The sequence below is a fragment of the Natator depressus genome, chromosome 13 (genome assembly GCF_965152275.1).
Source record: "Natator depressus isolate rNatDep1 chromosome 13, rNatDep2.hap1, whole genome shotgun sequence".
In the NCBI taxonomy this organism is placed as follows: domain Eukaryota; kingdom Metazoa; phylum Chordata; order Testudines; family Cheloniidae; genus Natator; species Natator depressus.
In genome coordinates, this window is record NC_134246.1 from 13,439,070 (window position 1) to 13,460,561 (window position 21,492).

Below are 21,492 nucleotides of genomic sequence, written 5' to 3' on the forward strand. Positions count from 1 at the left end.
CTGCAAGCTAATCTTTAATGCAAGGGGTTAGATCAGAGGAGTCAGGAGTAGGATCTCCCCAGCAAGTGCACTCTGAGACTTCAGGAAATTCTCAGCCCCTATGATTATTCTAGCAGCTGTTACATGAGGGAGGGGTATGTTTTGCCTCTGATCTTTGGCATGAAGGACTGCTGTCTGGCTGTTTTCCTGAATCCCCCTAAAATTCCTGATGGGTATGGGGCAGTGACACCTACCTGGTACCCATCCCCAATGCTGAAGGTCAGGGACCAACTCTTTGGTTTCCCGTGTCCCTCGGATGGAGGCAGAAGGAACGTTAGGTTCTTGACTGCAAAACAAATCTGTAGTTGCCTAGGACTTCTTGGCTGTCATCATAGACCCTTAGTACTTTATGGTGATATCAGGGACAAAACTCAGACACTCCTGCTCCAAAAGCACAGGTCAACTTGCGCTAAGGGAAACTGTCCATCAGCTCTTGGCAGTACAGTGACTATGACAGAGAATTAAACAATTCTGGCTAACCAGTAGAGCCAAATAGTGCACATACTAGCCAGTTTCTTACAACTGAGAATAACTATTTAATATAGTGCTGTGTGCTTTTACTTGCCATTTTCAAATGCAAACAGCCCCTGTCTGTGAAACCCAGCTAGAACAGCAACTACAAACTAGACCGATCCCTATCAAACTATTAAAACAATGAAATAATATATATCATAGTCTCAAAATGACTTACACAAATCTTTGTCCACCAACAGTGATATTTGTTAACAGCAAAATTAACTTTTGTTACATTCCTTCTCTGACTACATTTGCCAGAGTTCATTTTTGAAGCTCTCCAGATCAACCAGAACAGATAAATTAGATTAACTTAGGTTCACTGGCCAAGACAAAAACATAACTCTGAGGCTTATATTAAGGCATGATTTGAAGAACTTCATATAACCTACCATACACTGGAGGATAATAATAAAAGAAAAGAAATATAAAAAAAACCACCCTCTTAAATTCTTACAGAGCAGGCACTGTCTGCTGCATGTGAAAAAGACGGCACTCGAACCTCAGATACACAGCATGGACCAATCTTTACCTGGAAAAATACATCCCCAAATGAAAGGCTGGGCCTTCTGCCCTTACTCATGGGAGTAGCCTGACTGACATTACTGGGACGATACCCTTGAGTGAAGGGCACAGATTAGCTGAAAGTCTTTGAGCCTCATGGGGTGACATTTGTAAATTTTGTTCACATAGCTTAAAGTGAGCACAAAAGACAAACACACATGACCTAAAAAAAGTACGTCAACGCCTCAACAACAGGAAGAGTGAGCAGAATGAAGAGAATAACAGACGACAGTAAAGTCAAACCTAAGCTGTCTTTAATTATGGGTCCAATCTTATAAAATTTGCACCCATTTCAGGCCCATTGACGACAATGATAAATGTGAGTGATAAGGACTATGCATACAGGTAACAGTTTGCCAACTGGTGCTATATCTTACTGCCCCCAAATATACAAAAAGCAGATCCTGCTCTTATTCGTATCAATAATTCTTCGGCGTCCTTAACTTGTGCTGTATAGAGCGATACATTTAACTGCATATTTTACAATAACACTGGGATAATGCTTGATTTACAGAACAGGTACAACTTGGGCAGAGGCAGTACAAGTTCAAAGCCATGTGCTGCACTGCTTTGGAGGGGAGGAGGTAGGTGAGGGGCCATCCTGATTTAGTGGACTATTATGACATTTAATGCCACAACCAACGTTATGGTAAGTGTCCAAAGGGGTTCTGTTAAAAGCCTCTGCCCTACTTGGGACTGACTCCCTGCGGTTGGACAGGGAACAAGTCTTGGAATGGCATCAGGTGGAGTCAAGGAGCAGCCACTTGTCTGGGTACGTCTACACTTGGAGCCGAAGCTGTAATTTCCAGCTCAGTACACATGTAACATGCGCTGATTGAGCTAGCATGGTAAAAATAGTAGCATGGAGGCAGTGGCAGGACCTGTGGGATGGGCTAGCCGTCCAAGCAAGTACCAAGGGTCTTGGATGGGATTGTGGTCTGGGCAGGTAGCCCGAGCTGCACTGCTGCGGCGACATGGGCGGTGGGTGGAGCCCCCCGGCCCCACCCCTTCTGCCCAAGCCCGTCCTTGTGGCTGGAGCCCTGAGGGCCCCCCCCCCTCCCGAGGAGTCCTGGGCTAGCTGGAGCCGCCCCAGCCGCACCATGGCTCCCCCTCTGAGACCCAAAGCCACCCCGCAGGAAAAGCTATTCTCTCTTCCCGAAGAACCTGAGCTTTTGATATGCACCTTGCAGGCTCTGCAGCAGCTGAGGCGATGGTATGTGCTATTCAGCTTCCTGGGTTCATCAGTAATCTCCCTGGAGGGAAATTACTGATGAACCCAGGAAGCTGAATAGCACATACCGTCTCCTCACCCGCCCTGGAACCTGCATGGGACATAATAATAAGCAAAAACTTCCCCCATGCCAACCTCCAAAACCTGCAACCAGGCAGGGAGGCTTAGCCTCCCCTGGCCTATTATACCCACTGCCTTTGTGTGGCTACACTTCCAGTCATAGCGTGTTGTATAGCTCAGTCAAAGCTAGCACACATACATCTATCCACAGTGGAAATTACACCTCCAGCTCCAAGTGCAGACATGCCCTCCACTACTGGTGATACTTCAGCCAGGAAACACAGTAGAAGTTAATGATGTTAGGAGCAGTATTAGCTTCTGCGCTTCACTGTCCTTTCCCTGTGGGGACGGAAAAGGGTTTTGCATAGCAGGGACAGAGAACAGCAGCAATAGAAGCCTGACTCCTGAGTGCTGGAGCTCTTTTCCATGAAATACTCGGCTTTGTGGGGTGTTAAGGACTGCCCCTTTTGCCCCCATGGAACCAAATCCCATTTCTGCCAGGAAGATGTAGTCAGTAGAAACTGTTAGCAAGGAGAACATATTGCAGAATCCTCTTTCCTCTTGTGGAGGTTATCATGGGGAGGAACCATCCCTCTGTATTTTATCAAACTATGCCACATTTCACATTGATGGTTCTAGCTGTCTCTGTGCCACAGAGAGAGTTTAATACAGTACCAATGTGCCCTAACCTTGGGCTCATTGTGAAAAAACAACTATTCTGATAGAGAGAGAGATAATTCATTTTCTCTGGCAGGCCTGTCTATAAGGAGCAGGTAATGTGTTTTAACATAGTGACTTTCTTTGGAAATTTTCCTTGACATGTTTGAGCTGGTTTATGAACAGGAAAGGTTAGAATCCTTGGCAGAAATTTAAATTGCATTAATGTTCTCTTAACAATACCGCAGATGAACTTTATATAAGAAGCCAAAAACAGGTATTTATGGAGGACATTGGTGACAGGGCTGCTGTGAAAATAGAGAAGAGGAAAAAAAAATCACCAAACAGAAAAGAAATGAACCAAAGAAATCAGAAATGGAAAGTACCTTTTACATACTCTGGCAGAGAGATTAAGTATGGCATTACTAATGAAGACTTGGAGCAGAAATATACCCATATTTTCCAGTGCTCTGCCTGGGCATTAATCAAAAGCTTTGGAATAGGACAAAAGAGCAATTTAAAGTACAAAACAGCCAAGAGGAAAATTAATCCAACTGCAACCAGGCTTTAGGAAATTTTGCAGTTGTTCCAACATTTTTATAATGTTCCAGAGTTTTACCAAATGAAAGTTACTGAGCAATCTCTGTGGATGAAATGCAATGCTGTTCAGAAAGCCAGCACACAACCCTTTCATCACTGTAGTCCTAGCTGGCAGGCTGAAATGGGGCCAAGGCCTTTTTGTGGCCCATCATGAAGGACTTAATTTCACTCTGTGTGCAGTTTCTATGATATTTCTTCCTGCCCTATTAACACAAAATGTGACTGTGAAAACCTTCTATAAGCAGCATGAAAGCTCTACCCAAAGCATGACTCTCCAATGTGTGAAGTCAACATTTAGCACTGAATCCTTATTTTTTTTGCCAGGTTGCTGGAAGCATAAATATTGCAGCATTGCTAAAATCTCATGATTTTATCAACAGTCTTATAATACTTAGTGTTTTTCTTAAAGCATCAGCTCCCAGGGTCATGCTATTTTGACCAGTAGTAGAGCCAGGGATTTGAGCAGTGGGGGGACGGGTCTGTAAGGGGTGTGTGTGTTGGAATGCGATGTGTCATTGATGGTGCCACCTTCAGTTATATCTATTGGCTTCAATTATACCTATACAGTTAAAGGGCATCTGGAGTTGTCCCCTCGCCCCCCCGGCCCATAATTAGCTCTGTCACTGATTTTAAGAGAATCTCAGTTTTCATTTTTAAAAAATTAAGCAAGGTTTTAGCTGTTGTGGTTATGGAATAAAAAACATGACCTGAGTGCTGAGAAACCAGAAGTAAAATATTAAAAACACCTTAATGATTGTTATTTTTTTTTTTAACAAACATGATTAACATGATTTCTGAATGCTTGGGACTGGCAATACTGATAAATAGCTTATTTGGGGGGAAAACTGAAATGGGATCTAATCCAGTTGGAGAAACTTTAAAAGGCCTTGACAACACAGAGCTATACCGGAGTGGCTGGTTACTCAGTATTATTAGCTTTGGAATATTGAGGTGGGTGCTGGTAGGCAGAGGTGATGCATGGGCGGGGCATACAGGGTCATGTGCCTCCCCAGAGTGGCAGCTTGGCTTGTACTGAGCATGCTCACATGGATTGAGCATGCTCAGTAACATCTGCTGAAGCCACTGCCCTCACTCTGCCCTTCACCCCATCAGCTGGTACAAGTTGTCTCTGCTGGTAGGCTAGATATTTTTAAATCACCAGTGAATGGACCACACCCTGAAAAGCTTCCCATTAAAAAACAGTAGGAGTTTCTCCAAAGTGCTTGGGCTGGCACAATTTCATGGCTTGATTCTGCCAGCACATACTGCTGTGTGTAGTGCTCACCACTATGAGCAGCACCCACTATCTTCAAACGGCAAGTGTTTGTTCAAGTGTCTGCCATTGCTTTGCAGCCTGGCTGCCTTCCATATGTTCAGCCATCTTCTTACTTGTTTTTTTCCCTGCTGCCGAATGTAAATAGGAAGAAAACTTCAAAAAACCTTTGGGGATGTTTATAGAATGACTGTGGATTAGGTTGTGACTCAGCAACATCTCTGAGGGGCGGTGCATTAACTGCACAAAGCCAGGAGTAGCCCCAGGGTGGCTTGTGTGTATCTCTGAAGCAACTCTGTGCAGCAATTCCTCCCTGCTTCCTCATGGTTGGGGGCGAGGCAGAGGAGGAGTTTACTGCTGGCCTGGATCCACAGTAAACCACAGCACACCCTGCACTAGTTCAGGTACTCTGACCAGTGAATAGAGGACGGCGGGCAGAGCCATGAATCTTCCTATTCCTCATCTCAACCTTTCCCACCCACCCACTTACTAGGATCCAGGGAGCCCACATAGTGGTTTCAATGGGGCTCTCTCTCTCCGTTACTCCTTTGCATGGGGAGCTAATACAAGTCACAGTGCAGCTCTTTCTTGGGAAAGATACAGAACAGGGGTTCTCAACCAGGGGTCTGGGGCTTCCTGGGGGGCTGCAAGCAGGTTTCAAGGGGGCTGCCAAGCAGGGCTGGCATTAGACTTGCTGGGCCCAGGGCAGAAAGCCAAAGCCCCGCCACATGGGGCTGAAGCGCAGGGGAGATACCCCGCCATCTGGCACTGAAGCTGAAGCCTGAGCAACTTAGCTTCGTGGGGCCCCCTGTGGCATGGGGCCTGTGCAATTGCCCTGCTTGCTGCCCCCTAATGCTGGCCCTGGCTTTTATATGCAGAAAACCAGTTGTTGTAGCACAGGTGGGCCGTGGATTTTTATAGCATGTTGGAGGGGTGGGGGAGGGGCTCAGAAAGTAAAAGGTTGAGAACCCCTGATATAGAAGACAAGAGCCAGGATGCTGTTTACAATCAATTTTCTTCCCCCCGTTAAGAAGTAATTCACTCCTGCTCTTTTCTCAGGACACATCCACTGGCTCCTCCAGACTCATGGGCAAACCTTGCTACAGCCCTGGGTTTCATTTTGTACAAAATTTAGGGATAATTTGCTTTTTAAAACTAAGCTCCAATTTGTCTTCTCTTTTTCAGTAACTCTAGGAACCTGCAGAGGGAATTTTCAACCAAAGTCTTCAGCGCTTCAGCACATCATGAGAGGCCAAAAACTCCAACAACAAATACTCTTACATCCATGCAAGAATTAAGAGAGAGGCTGACTGAGACTTAGCCTCCTTACTCTTAGGCACTATTTGCTCCCACAAAAAATGCATCCATAATTTTGAACCCACAGGGGAGTTGCAGTGGAAAAATCTCAATAGGTACCAGTCTAGCTTCAGCAATCAGGTAGCTAGTTGGATAAATCCTAAAATTTGTGCCTGCAATGAATTGCAAACAAAAATGTTGTGGATACATTTTTGGGAGGCAAAAATCGTGAGCTCAGTCATTGAAAACTGTTCCCATAAAAGCCTTTTCTAAGCACTGAGACACTGATGAGCCGCTCCATAAGTGCAACTCCAGTCTCAGTTGTTCTTGCAGCTGGTGCACTCTCTCTTGTGTAGGGCATAATGGCTGGTGGGACAAAGACACCAAACTAGCCCTCACAGTCCTCACTCACAAAACCTGCAGGATACTGGAGCATATGGTCCCCATGCAGATCACAGCTCTGTGGGACACATTTCTTCAAACCTTCCCTCTTTTCTGCATCAGAACCACACCAGTTCTGCCAGGTCAGTACCCTCTGCAGCCATGCAGCTGGGAACAGGATTGATTTCATTTGAAAGCATTCACTGAAGGGAAAAGGCCTTACCTTCCACAAGATATCGGAACAAGGTAAGCATGGAATTGCATTTATTTTCCTTAGTTCCCAAGGGATGTGCCCAAACTGAAAAACCATATCCAGAGCCCAAATTCACATCTTTTTGGCATCACTGAAATAAATGGCAAAGCAGAACGTTAAATCTACACCCCTACTGTACCTGGGGATAATTGGATTTGAACCCAGAGATGAAGGTGTGGTTTAGGCCCGTCTCTAGTTCCCAGGCATGGAATTTTGATCAGCTTTGCATTTCATTGTGAATTTCTGTGGTACTATCAGACCCAGAGACATTTTGCGATGTGAGACATTAAAGCTGGGTTGGAGTGGATGATAGTTGTTTAGAGCAGACAAATGTGGACTGCGTGCCGAGACTATAAAGCAACAGCTGCACTTTAATTAAAACTTATGCCCTATATATCTTTGAGTGTTTGAGTGTTTCTTTGTTTTTAATGAAATTTTTAGATAAAGGGAGCTTTTTAAATTACGCTTCTAGCTGGTGGTGCACTCCTTTCTTATTCATTTTTTGCTATCATGACTTTTTTCAATTTACATTAACAGATTAGGCCATATCAGAGCTCACGAGTTTATTAAAGGTGACGGCAGCAAAACACAATACTGTTTCTTGATCTACTCAGTAACTGTAGCGTTAGTCACAGTGTGCACCGCACAGACACAGAGTTTTCCTGACCTATAGGGATATTAAGCATATTTGACAAACAATAGTGAATGAAGCCTCAACACGTGCCCATTAATCAAATGCCTCAATATTTACATAAATTAATATTATTATTCTCATTCTATGGATTGGGGGAACTGCTACAAAGAGCAGGGCTTGTGGAAATTGACCAGAATAGCCATTGTGAAATAAGCTTATTCCACAATACTATATAGCTATTCTGGTTCATTTCTTTATGTAGACAAGCCCTTAGATTTTTAAAAGGACTGAGCGTGACCACAGCTCCAGTGGAAGTCAATGGGAAGTGCTTTCCACTAGTAGGTCTAGAAAGAAAAACCTGAAGCACTGAGTCGATTGACTGAGGTTTGCAGTATTCAGGCTGCGGGGATAAAAATGCAGTGTAGATATATTTGGGCTCAGGCTGGAGCCCAGGCTTTGAAACCTGCCGATGGGGGAGGATCTTGGAATCTGGACTCCAGCCCGAGATGGAATGTCTACAGTGCTATTTTTAGACTTGGAGCCTGAGTGCCACTTACCTGAGTCAACTGACCTGGGCTCCGAGACTCCTAGCCACGGGTTTTACTTGCAGTATAGACCGACTCTCACTTGCAAGCATGGAAGTCTGGAGAAAGAGGAAACCAAAATAAAAGTGTGAAGGGGGGAGAGGGGCAAGAAACGCAAAAGAAGCAAAATGAAAAGGGCAAAAATTTACAGCCATTTTCTTTCTTGTGGTAATTAAAGTAAATGATTCCTTTGTTTACCTTTGTGCAAACTATCATGCCGGCCAAATTTTCTGATTTCACATGTGGGAAGTTATAAAATTCTAGTCATTTTACCTTGCAAAGCAGATAAACTTGGTTTGCTTTAGGCCTTCAAGAGCCAGGCAGGAGAAATGAAATGAAGGTCAGGAAGATTTATTCCTTAGAGCCCTGAGCATGGGTGGATAAACTCACTCTTTCCTGTTCAAATTCAAATATCTTGCAAACTGCTTGCTGCAACTTTAATCTTCATGCAAATAACTGCTGAGTATAAACAGTGCTTACATCAATCTTTCTATAAATGTAAGCAAAACAGTCTATAGAAGTAGGAATAAAGATTTGATTAAGAAGTGACAGCAGAAATTTGTGATAATGAAGGGATGAACAGTGTTGGTTTGGAGACTTGCCAGCTACTTGCAATTAATTTTGTTAGCAAGTCACCAGGATACCTGCTGGCTTAGAAACTGAGTGGGCATTTTGCTACCCAGGCTGGGTGGGATCTGTGAAGAATGTGGGAGAGATCTATAATATTTTTTATAATTATTAGGTGAGCCTGTGTGTGTTTGATGGTTATTGTGTTGCTTACTAAAGGATAACTAAGGATTAAGTCAGTGTTAGGTGGTTTTTGCACACCTGCTTCATTCTGTGTCTGATTCCAACTGGCTGTGCAAAATAAAAAGAGCTATACAGCACCCTACTCAGACTCTCTGGTCTGGAAAGCTCAGCCCTTAAAGGCACAGTCCTCAATATCAAAACCATTGCTTAACTGCCAATAGAGAGGTCAAGGCCCTCCTGCCAGACTGCTTCAGAGTCAGAGACCCTAAGGATCCAGGGTCCATGGCAGACTGCTCTGAAATCAGGTCTCCATTTCCTTTCATGGAAAATTTAAAAGTTCTGAATCAGACCAAAAATCAAATTCTGAAACATTGGAATCCTCTGCAAAATGGAATCACTTTTCTCTGCACTGCTCTGCTTCCACTAATTGAGCTAAAGGAGAAAGCTTTAGTTGTCAGATCTAGAGGGTGAGCAGCATTAGAACTTTTAAAGTGCACGAGTAATGACCCTCCATGCTGGGTCATTAGCAGGAATAGCACAGGCCTCTACAACTTGAGCTGAAAGGGCAAATCCATTAGTTGGTAATAGCAGTAGGCGTCTATCTACATCTGCCTGGGCAAACAAGTGGAAAGGGATATTGATGCACTTTTCCAGTGTATTACACACAGAGATATTTGCACCTACACATTGTGAACACGTGTACATACATGCAGTAGTGTTACCCTGAAAAATGGATTCTTGAGTGTTCCAAATGACCAGACTTTTGCCCTCTTAAGATGAATACACTAAAGGACACGGGTATAACTGTCTGAAAAAGTAATTGACACAGCCAGTATTCTTTTCCAAAACAAAGTATCTTGTTACTAATGTAGCTAATAATCCTCAATACAGATTATTCTAAAAAAATCCTAAACAAGGCACAAAATCCCTCACACAAATCCCCTATTGCAAGTTTAAAGAGCATTCAAACTATACCAGCATATAGTCTAAATAATTCTGAGCAAAGCACTTTGCTACAAATGGCCAGTTTGTAACAAATCGCTGACAGCAGTTCTTAAATTTGTTCTAAATCAGTGGTCACCCAACTGTGGGGCATGCCCTCCTAGAGGGGTGCAGAGGAACATTGGCGGGTGGAGGGGCCTGGATCAATCCCAGCTGGGGCGGGGGGGGGAGGAGAAAGGGTGTTGGGAGGGAGCACCACACAGTCCCCACTCTAACCCCAGCCCAGCTCTGACCCCAGCCACATCTCCACTCTGCCCCCTGCTGCACTCCCAGCTCCAGCTCTTGGCCCAGTTCGGCCCTGGAGCTCAGCTCTCCTTCCCTTGACCAGCTCCCTCTGTAGCCCCAGCTCCTCCCCCATTCCCTGTTCTGCCCTCAGCTCTGCCTTCAGTCCAAGCTCCTTTGCTGAGCCAACTATGCTGTAATGGGTGGTGGGTATGTGTGTGTGTGTGTGGCATGAACAGATTCCTGTACTGGTAAGGAGGGGGACGTTCAACAGGAAAAGTTTGGGTACCACTGCTCTAAATTTTGTATAGAAAGTTGCAATTAATAACAGTATTTTATTCATTTTTATTAACACTCTCCCATATATACTACCCTACACTATATGCTAGATGATAGGTAAAAACTAACAGGCTTACTTTATAAAACCTTTTAGAGTTGCTACTGTTTGTTGCTGAAATGGTTTTTTCCAAGTGTTCTCCCTAGGATTCTAAAACGGACACACACTCTCTCGCTCCAGAATTTTGTAGTTGTTGTTACTATTGCTATTATCCCCGTTTGGTTATCTCTCTTTCAGCAGATTCTTTTGCTCTGTTGAGTTTTAAGAGCAGCCAGTACCTAACAGGCTTTGTTACACCTACTGTATGAGAAGACTTTGAAGTGCATGTGCAAATCTAAAACTGGTCCAATATTTTTTCTGTAACAGACAAATGACACGCTGTGCTTTTATATAAAGATCTTTGAATGAAAGTGCTGACGGTGGTGCTAGTAAGATGCAAAGTTTTAGCCCTTTGTATGACTCTGAGCATGAAGAAAGGCAAGAGAAAAGATGTATAAAAGTAATTGAATAAAAGGAAACCAAATGAATCATTTAATAAAGGGTTGTTGTTACACCTCACGTTTTTCATTAGCAGGCATATTTAGATGATTTCATTTTTTTCTTGATCCTCCTTCAGACGCAGTGTGTAATTTCATTAAGAGGCCCACTCCAACTTCTACTGAATTCAGCGAGAGTCCTCGCATTGCCTTAAATGGTAATCAGAGCCAATCCGTATAGAAGTAGTAATTCTTTTTGATGAAACCTCACTAGAATTTTGTAAATCCTGTATCAATCACTCTACTATGATAGGCCCTGCAGAGAGTTTGGGATACGTTTAACTTTATGCATATGACTAGTCCCCTTGAGCTCAGTGAGGTTACTCAGGTTCATCTTTGCAGGACTGGGGCCCTGGTTGGAAACTGGTTCCAATAATTTGTCTAGGTTTTACCTTCTCTTCGCAAAAGTTAGGTATAACCACTTTATTGAGGTGTCTTGCAGGGAATCAGTTAATGATAGTGTTAACTTCTGGCTTATCAGGACAATATTAGCAATTAATGGGGATGTATTTGGTCAGTCCCAAGTGATTAAATGATTCTAAATACATTTGAAATTCTAATCTATGATCTTTAACTACAAAAGTTACCGAATAAAGTTCAAAATGCAATAAATAAAGATAGCGAATATCATTTTATTTTTTCTATCATTTCATTTTAGTTGTTCAACTAGAACAGGACATTAGCACATCCTCTGGAGTTTTCTAAAGTAGCTATTTTGGATTTTACTGAGTAGCTGAAAACTAATGAAGTGATATTCCAAATTTTTGCAGTGGTGTCATTCTAATAAAACTCCCCAAAATTCCAGGCTCATATTTGTACAGCCAGTGATTGTGATGGCATGCACACGTGCAGGAACTGTAGTGGTAAGAAAACTTTCGCATGTACATATGCAAATGCCAAATTCTGAAAATTCAGGTGCAGTTGTTTATATGAAACTTATCTGAACTCTTTCAGATTTTTGAGTCTGCAAAACTTAACAGGAAATCTTTTGAGAACAGCTCAATTGTGAGTGTGTTTATGGTACAGTACTTCCTGACAGATATAGCACATCAACAACCTCTCTCATGGTATCTGCAGTCCCAGGTGGAATCAGAAAGAGGTGAAAAAGAAATAGCAAATCCGAAAAAGTTAAGTCTAAAATCTAGTGTTCAGACTGAGATTTGGGTCAGTTTTTATTTTATCTACACTGTCCTATACAACTCTAATAATACAATGGAATACACATTGGAAATACATAGTCTTGTTTAGACTAAAACAGTTCCACCAAGGCAACAATGCATTTTATCTGCTACTGCCTCGGCACAAGCCACTTCATCTATCAGTGCCCTACTCTCCCTATCTGTAAGCTGGGGATAACGATATTCTTCTTTGTAAATGCTTTGAGATCTCTGGCTGAAGTGCTAAGCATTATTTTTATTATACAAGTACATTAACTTTTATGACAAAAGTTGATTAACTCCAGTGCTAGGCAAGAGCATAATCATTTGAAGGAATAGCTTTTCAGTACACTATGCCATGTGTATGGAAATAAAAAATATCCCTTCAGTAAGTTCTTTATATAAGCATTCCAGTGTTCCGGAATGGAATAATTTGTCTAATGAAGGCAGAGTCTATGGTCCATACCAAAATATGTTCCATTATACAGCAGAACGATGGAAAAACATTTCTCACAAAGGACTCAGCATATGGAAAGAATCATATTTTAGTGCAACAAAGACCACCCGTTTAGAAATTTCCATTTTATCTCTATTTAAGTAGTGGTTGAATTTCTTAGTTTTCCTAAAAGATTTTCAACTGAAAGTGTTTTACTTTTCCACAGGTTTATAGCATTATTTGTGACATTGTTCCGCTACTTGGCTACTCAGCCTGTATTTGGAAATAAAGTGAATATGTTGTAATTCCAGGAACTGGAACTCTATTGATGGATCTAGGGATGATTCCTGAAATGGAACTGTAAATATCTGCAGCAATTAATACAGAAACTAATCTAAATGCAGCTAGAGAAGACAGGATTGAACCATTAACCACTGAGATCCTGCAGTCATTTCAATCAGCTATGAAAAAGTAAAGTATATTTAATGTGGAGCAAGCAAAGGGAAGACTCAAAAGATCTTTCCAGCTTGTAACAAATATTGCAAGATGTAAAGATACCCTATGTTTTGTTTTTTAAATAAATCTTGACTGCACTACTCAGCCCATTTAAGGTTACAGGCTGTCTAGTAAGAGCTAAAATACTTTTTCCTCTTAAAGCCTGGGATGCAGTTTTTATGGTAAAATATTATCTGCTATATGGGGTCCCATCAACACCTTGCCCAGTGCATACACTCTTGTCCTTACTCACACCAGCAGTGAAGTCAGGTAAATAGGACTCCTTTCATTGGGAGCTGAAGTCAAAAGCACCTTGCCTGCAGGGCCGGCTCTAGGTTTTTTGCCGCCCTAAGCAAAAAATTTGCCGCCCCAAGCTCCGAGAGCGCAACTGTCCAAGCAAAAAACAAACACACAAAAAGGGTGGCCGGAATGCCGCCCAAGCAAAACAAAAAAAAGAGGATGGCCAGAATGCCACCCCTGGAACTGTGCCGCCCCAACCACGTGCTTGCTTTGCTGGTGTCTAGAGCCGGTCCTGCTTGCCTGATTGGCACTTCCATCTCCTGCTCTTGACCCAATGTTCAGTACGTCTTATTTTCTGAACCACCTGCCCACAGTCCAAAATAATATGAACTATTTAATGTCATTGATTAAAACAAGCCTAAGAGGGAGAATACATTAAATGTGTGGCTAATTAAAGCCAGTGAATGAAATCCTAGCCCCACTGAACATAATAGGAGTTTTGCCATTGATTTCGATGGGGACATTATTTTATCCATGGTGTCTAACTTTAAGCACTCATGTTTGAACATTTTGGGCCCAGTATTTGTGAATAAAGCTACCATCATTCAACTCCTGATAAAATGAACAAATCAGAGTAAAGACTCATTATTAAACAAAAATGCACAGTGATGGAATAACTGTATGATATGAAATAAGATACAGTTATAACTGTACTATTTTAAAAACATGAAAGTGCATCATTTTCTTTATAAAAACACTTGGAATCTTTCTTTGCCTCTTTTGGGAACATTAAACTCAGACAACTCTGCTAAAATATTAAATCTTCCACAGATTTATGGTTACTAGTAAATAAATATATTAAGGGGGGGAAGGTACCTAAACTGAGGTATTATTGGCATTGAGGGACCAACATTATTTTCAGACTCCATATCAGTATCTCAGTTGAAATTTTCTTTTGCATGTTTACGGTCTTTTTAGTAGACAATATTTATCCATGACTATTTTTGTTATTTACTTATATCTTTTTTCTTGAAAAATTCTATAATTTAGTATTTTCCCTGAAAGATTGGTTTGAAGAGTTTTCTTTCCCCTTTTTTGTGATGCAGCACCAAATCATGCTCATGCACATAGTGAAAAAATAAAAAAGAACCAAAGTTTGTCAATAGATCAGAGATCCTCCAGGGAGATATTTTTATATTTTAATTTGTGTTATTTAACATATTTGCATAAATTCTCATTATAGCATTATGTTTCTGTTACTCTCTTAGTAATTGTCTTCCAATGTTTGCTCCCCCAAACAAACAATTGTATTATTTGTAATTTTATGATCAATACAGAATTGTTTTTAAAAAATCCTTAATCAAGATGAAACTGCAAAAATTCAAAGGGAACCCTTCTGGTGCTACAATGAATGACTAGAGAGTTTGGATGTGGAAGAAAACAAATAGGAACATTGGATCTGCCCTACAGATCAGAGCTTTGGTTCCCCAGCCCTACTATCCTGCCTTTGGATACCTGATGGTTCAGAAGAAGGCAGGTCCCATAGATCATACCTGGCCAGTTGTAGGCAAGTCTGGCAGAATTATTATTAAACATTTATATTGTAACAGCACCTTCAAGAGTCAAACAGGTCAGGATCCCTTTAGGTTAGACACTGTATAACCATAGCCAATCAGAAAATAGGTGCATTTAGCAGGGCTAATTGGGAAATATTGTTAGTGGGGGAGTGGGTTTCCTCCCCAACACCTATGGAAATCATCTCAAGCCCTGATTTTCAGACATGCATACACAAAGGCATACACACACTATCACAATAGTTGGGGGGGGAACATATAAACTTGCCAATTGCATTAAGTAAATAAATAAGATTTGCAGATTGCACACATCAGTATTTGCACTATTCAAAAATACAGGAATGTATAAAGGCATTTAGTAGATACTGGGGAGATCATGTCTTAGGTAAAATTGACAGGTTTTCCAGCAACTCCACAAATGGCCTGTTAGACATACAGTTAGTTGCATCATAGTAAATTACACGATTGTTCATGCATGGCTGCAAAATGCTCTACACATTTGGGCCCACAATTCTGGAAATCTGCGTCTTGTTTAATCTAATATAGCTAATATCACTACAGATGATGTTATTGATCATCTAACTATCCTGTTTATTGGCCAGATTTGAAGACCTCTGTGTAAGATCCAAAGCTTATCTGTCTCACCAACAGAACTTGGTCCAATAAAAGATATTACCTCACCCACCTTGTCTCTCCGCTATAGCTATCGTGTCATTTTAAAACCCAGCCACAGTATTTGAGTAGCTGAGCTCATGCAGGCTGACCACAGGATGGGAGAGAAGAGAAGAAAACCATGACACCAGGTTGACATATTTACATATGGAAGTTACCTGCTAGGTCACCATTTTAAATGAAATTTGTTCTCATTGGTTTCTCCCAGTTAAAATATTATTTAATTATTTTAAAGAACGAACCTACCACACTTTTGAAAACAATGGCACATATAGCTTGGCAATAGAGAAAAAAATCTCCCATTGCTCTCTGTAACACAGAATATGTAACAATTAAATGCTTTACACCCTGGAGATTAGAATGCATTAGTCATTTATCTGTGAATAAATTAGTTAATAGCCGTTTAGATTAATTTGTGCCCTTAGTCACACCACTTGATGTGCATATGCAATTGTGGCAGCTATGCATATAAATTAGGCATGCAATTAAGCATGTTTATTGTGTTTCTCAAGCAATTAAGACTTTGCACAGTTTAGTGGTTAGAGAGCCATGCTAGGAGCCAGGTGATCTGAGGTCTATTCCTGTTTTACCAAAGGTTGCAAAATAGCTCCATGGCAAGTACTTAGAGCCAAATTTTCAAAGATATTAGGTAGGTACCCAGTGGGAATTTCAAAAGGCCCTTAGCAGGTTAGGAACTTAACTCCAATTAAAATCCATCAGCATTAGGCAACTAACCTACCTAGGCATCTCACTAGGCACCTACCTGAATCTTTAAGCTCCTAAATTCCTTTGAAAATCTGGCCCTTAAACTCACTATACCTCAGTTTATCCACCTGTAAATTGGGACTCATAATGCTTCTTCACTTTGCATAGAGCTTTGAGACTTATGGCTGAAAAGTACCATATTATAATTATCCCTATTATTAAGGGAGAAACCTGTCACTGTTAAACCTGACACATAGAACTACCTGACTGATTACTTTCACTGTTAATTTGTTTCAGAGTAACAGCCGTGTTAGTCTGTATTCGCAAAAAAAGAAAAGGAGTACTTGTGGCACCTTAGAGACTAACCAATGTATTTGAGCATGAGCTTTCGTGAGCTACAGCTCACTTCATCGGATGGTAGTTCTATAATTTATATGTGACTGATTCAGCAATAGATGTAACATCTGATACTTGTAAAAGATTTCCTGGATATAACCTACATCATTTTAATGCAAAACTTGAAGCCATAGTCTCTCTCCTTCTTGTGTAATGACCAATCAAGCCAATGTGTGTCCTAATTCTATATGGCAGAGTTGCACTGCACCAGTATGCAATTGAAAAGTGGTGCCATGCTATTTTAATTCTTATTATTCTAAAATATGACCTACATATAGGCTAAACCAGGGCAGGTTAAGACCTCGTAGAGGAAGAAATTCATATAGTAGAGGAAAAGAAATTTGGAAAGGAACAAAAAAATTGCAAATATCTACAAAAGTGACTGTATCTTGATAAACTACCATTTAAAAAAACTGCTCTCTCGATTTCTGTAGAGGGTTTTTGTAAGTTATTTGGAAGATACAACACCAGCTGCTGAAGCTGCAACCCATTCATGAGGCTTTTCCCACTCCATACTCTTTATTCTAATATTAAATTGTTAAAAAAGGGAACCAGGAATATTTTGAAAATGCTTTATCTTTTAGGAATGTTCTTGGTAGTGAATTTGATTTAGTGATAAAAAGACAATATGTTTCCAGGGTCTCTTCTTGTTTTGTTGCTTTGTATACTGCTACAGTGTTTTAAAATATTTTTATTGCAGGCTCTGTGCTCAATTTAGGTTTTAAAGTAAACATTAGGCTCTACACCTACTAAAACAAAGCTTGTAGTGGCAGTAGAGAGTTTCATATTCCACAAATGTTATGAGATCTTAGCTAAAAGAAAAGCACATTTTCATAGCCTTAAAGCTTGTTCTTTAAAATCAACTTTTTGGGGTAGCCAGGAATGGTGCTAAAGCCCAGTACATCATAATAAAACTTCACCTACATTGCTTCAATAATTCCCTACAGTCCAAATGTTTTCTAAAACGTTTGAATAATAAAGTGCTGTTGAAATGCCATCCAGATTTGCCAAACAATAGGAATAAGATTAAAAAACCTCACATTCCCTCTTTTTAGTTTTGCAGAATACAAATATTTTAAATGTTGAAAGAGACAAAATACTGTAAGGAATGAAGAAAAAATCAAAATACTTGTTGCAACCCACTTCAGAATTAATTTCCTGCCAACTGCTCTTCTACTTTAACAATCTGGTATTTACACTAAATTATAATTCCCTTGAAGTGGAAGTATGTTATAGATCTTGGTTGCACATTCAGCACTTCACATTCTGTCCTATCCCACTGCTGCTTAACTGAAAAATCAGTTCACTCTTGTCCTGTGTTCCAGATTATTGTTTCCTTCCTAGGCTACTGAAATTGTAAACCAACGGGTAAACTTAATTTCTAATGGGCAGATTGTGGCCTGACCATGTGTCCACATGCACACAAGAATGTAAGGAGGAGTACAAATGCACTAGATGCAAGAGCACAGAATAGCCCTTAGAATTTAAACTCTTTGGAGCAGGAAGCCTGTCTTCATATATGTTTGCACCCTGAACAGGGTTTCTGGGCAGTGCTATGATATAAATATTAAATAATAATAATAATAATACTGCTGTTCAGCCTCTAACCTTGTTTAACAGCAAAAAACAGTTCATCACATAAAACAATCTGATAAGCTTCACACTTTCCCTCTAAATGGACTTAGGTCAGGTGGGAATTCTTCACATTGGGTTGGTGAAATAAAAGGTCTTTATGTATACCTTTAAATGGAGCCATTTACCTTCCATCATTCATATCCTATAATATGCATATACATGGAATATTTAAGTGCTTTAAGAGGAACAATTAATGGAAATCAATGCCTTCCTTTCATTTTTATCCATAATTTCACCCCAATAAGCCTAAAATTGTTGACTGGGAACCAGTGTGATGTTTTCTTTATTGCATTTTCTTTCTGACTATTCAGAGAGATTCCACTTCAAAATATGCTGCAGAGGAAGGGTAGCTAGCACATCCCTGGGTTTCAAATCTTGCAGAGACAGTGGAGTGGTGCATGTATTCATTCCTCTGTGGATATTTCTGTGAAAAATTCATGTCATTCAGTGCAACCTGCTAAACTCCAAAAGCAAAAACCTTCATAGGGTGACTTTGAATGATACACCAACATTCCACACAAAGATGGACTACAAGCCATCAGGAACAGTATCCCCGATAATGTCACGGCAAACCTGGTGGCTGAACTTTGTGACTTTGTCCTCACCCATAACTATTTCACATTTGGGGACAATGTATACCTTCAAATCAGCAGCACTGCTATGGGTACCCGCATGGCCCCACAGAGTTCCAATATGCAGGTGGGTAAACTGAGGTATAGTGAGCTTAAGGGCCAGATTTTCAAAGGAATCTAGGAGTTTAAAGATTCAGTTTGTTAGTCTCTAAGGTGCCACAAGTCCTCCTTTTCTTTTTGTGGATACAGACTAACACGGCTGCTACTCTGAAACCAGTTTAAAAGAAGTATCCCAAGTGCCATTATGAAAGTTATATAAAATAACTAGAACCAAACCAAAGCTCTCCACTCTCCTACAGACCTGAATCCCTAGCAAGCCCCTCCCTCTGCAGAAGCCCAGCTAAATGTAGGCATATAGCAGCCTGCCTCGAAGGTAACAGCAGAACTAGATGAAGAAACATTCCATGGGAAGGGGAATGTTTTGGGAAATTGAGAATGTGTAGAGGGTCTGAAAAATATCCAAACTGGGAGCCTTAAGAGGTTCATTAAAATCAGTGGGCCAGACAAAGAGACCCCAGTGATGCACAGTCTATTGTTCATTATTTAGATTTAAACTTGGAAGAATTAGATTTTTATCGGTAAATGTTGGTAAGCATTGTTTTCACTGTATGTTTGCAGTGTTGTAGCTGTGTTGGTCTCAGGATATGAGAGAGACAAGGTAGGTCAGGTAATATCTTTTATTGGACCAACTTCTGTTGGTGGAAAGGAAAAGCTTTCAAGCTTCACAGAGTTCTTTTGGGTCTGAAGAATGTCGCTAGAGTATCTAAGCTAAATACAAGGTGGGACAGATTGTTAAGCATAAGGGGTAGGAGACCACTTAAAATGACGTGAACAATTAAGAGTTAGCAAGGCAATAGGGTGTTACAATTTGTTGTTATGAGCCATAAAACCAGTGTCTCTGTTAAGACCATGATTTTTAGTCTCCAGTAGAATTATGAATTTAAGTTCAGTTCCCAGGCTCATCTTCTGAAGGTGTTATGAAGGCTTCCTTTGAGGATGAGGACTGAGATATGGAGTAATCTCTTTGTGAAAAGCGTTTGCCCATGGGTGATAGGATGTTTTTGTCTGTTATCATTTTTCTGTGTGGGTTCATTCAAAAGTGTAGCGATCATCTGATTTCACCTACACAGTTGTTGTTGGGACATTTGATGCACAGGATGAGGTACACTACATGCTGTGATAGCCATGTGTAGGACCCATGGATCTTGAAATATGTGTTGTGGGGAGCATTGATCATTGTAGCAGTGGAGATTTATCTTCAGGTTTTGCATCTGTTGTTCTGGCAGGGTCTGATGCCACTTTGAGTTGGTGTGTCCTGGTCTGTGGGCAGTTTGGATGATGAGCTTGGAGAGGTTGGGGGGTTGTTTGAAGGTCAGAAGGGTGTGTTTGGGAAAGATTTCCTTCAGGATGTGACCTCTCAAGTATGTGCTGTAATTGTTTGAGGATACCCCATATAGGTTCTCGTGTAGTAGGTGATGATTAGGGGTATGCTGTCAGTGGGGTTTTATTTATCTGTATTGAAGCAGGTTCTGCTGGGGTATTTGAATGGGCTGGTCCACTTCACCATACACACAAAAAGCAGTGAAGAATGTTTCCCTTGATGATCATCAAAATTTACAGATTGCAAACTATGACATGCTGCTTGAGAACTTATTGAGTTTTATTTAAGGATATTTCCTTTGTATTCTTTGAGATTTGATGCTGACAAATTGTGTTTTAATGGTTATAAAGATTTCACTTTTTGAATCTGAATGTCAACTGTCATTAAATAATTATTTACACCCCCATAGCTTCCCGCAACTGTGAAAATTTAAAATATATAAATATCGGGGGATGGAGGACTTAAAAATAACATTGATATTATCTTTTGAAATGATAAAAAAAATTCTGCCCAATCTATTTATATAGCTGTAGCACCAAGAAACCCCAGCTGTGTTTGGGGTCCCATTGTGTTCAGCACCTTTTATGCATATAGTGAGAATCAGTCTTGCCCCAAAAGAGCTTACATAGATAACACACAAATGATGGGTGAGAAGAAGGACTGTTAGTCTCATTTTACAGAAAGGACATTGGGACACAAGGGAATTAAATAGCTTGCTCAGGGTCACAGAGGACATCTGTGCCAAGTGGGAAATTGAAGCAATGTCTCTTGAGCTCCAATCCACTGCTTTAATCACAAGACCATCCTTCCTCTCACAGAAAAGTCCATTGTGGGGGGCCGACAAATAGGATGGCACAGAAGAAACTTGGAATGGCATAAACTGGGATCACAGTGTGATCAGAGTGGCTGGTAGGATACACTCATTCACTTACTCTGCTCAGCAGTCTGTCCCAGCTGTGGAGCTGCCTTAGTAAGCTACAGGTACCCTCAATAGGTTGATGATGGAAACATTAGGTGAACTGCCCAAGGAATGGAATCTCCAAGAATGTAGCTGTCCTGGCATCAGCCAGAGAATCTAGAGGTGGCTCTATCCCATTGCTGAAGCCAGGATTAAGCACATTACCCTACTGTTTTTTTGTCACAGACTTATAAAAAGCTGCCTTTCATGCCCTTGGGTCATCATTTAAAAATAATGAAACAAAAATCTCCACATAGAAATATACTAGGTGGCTTCTAG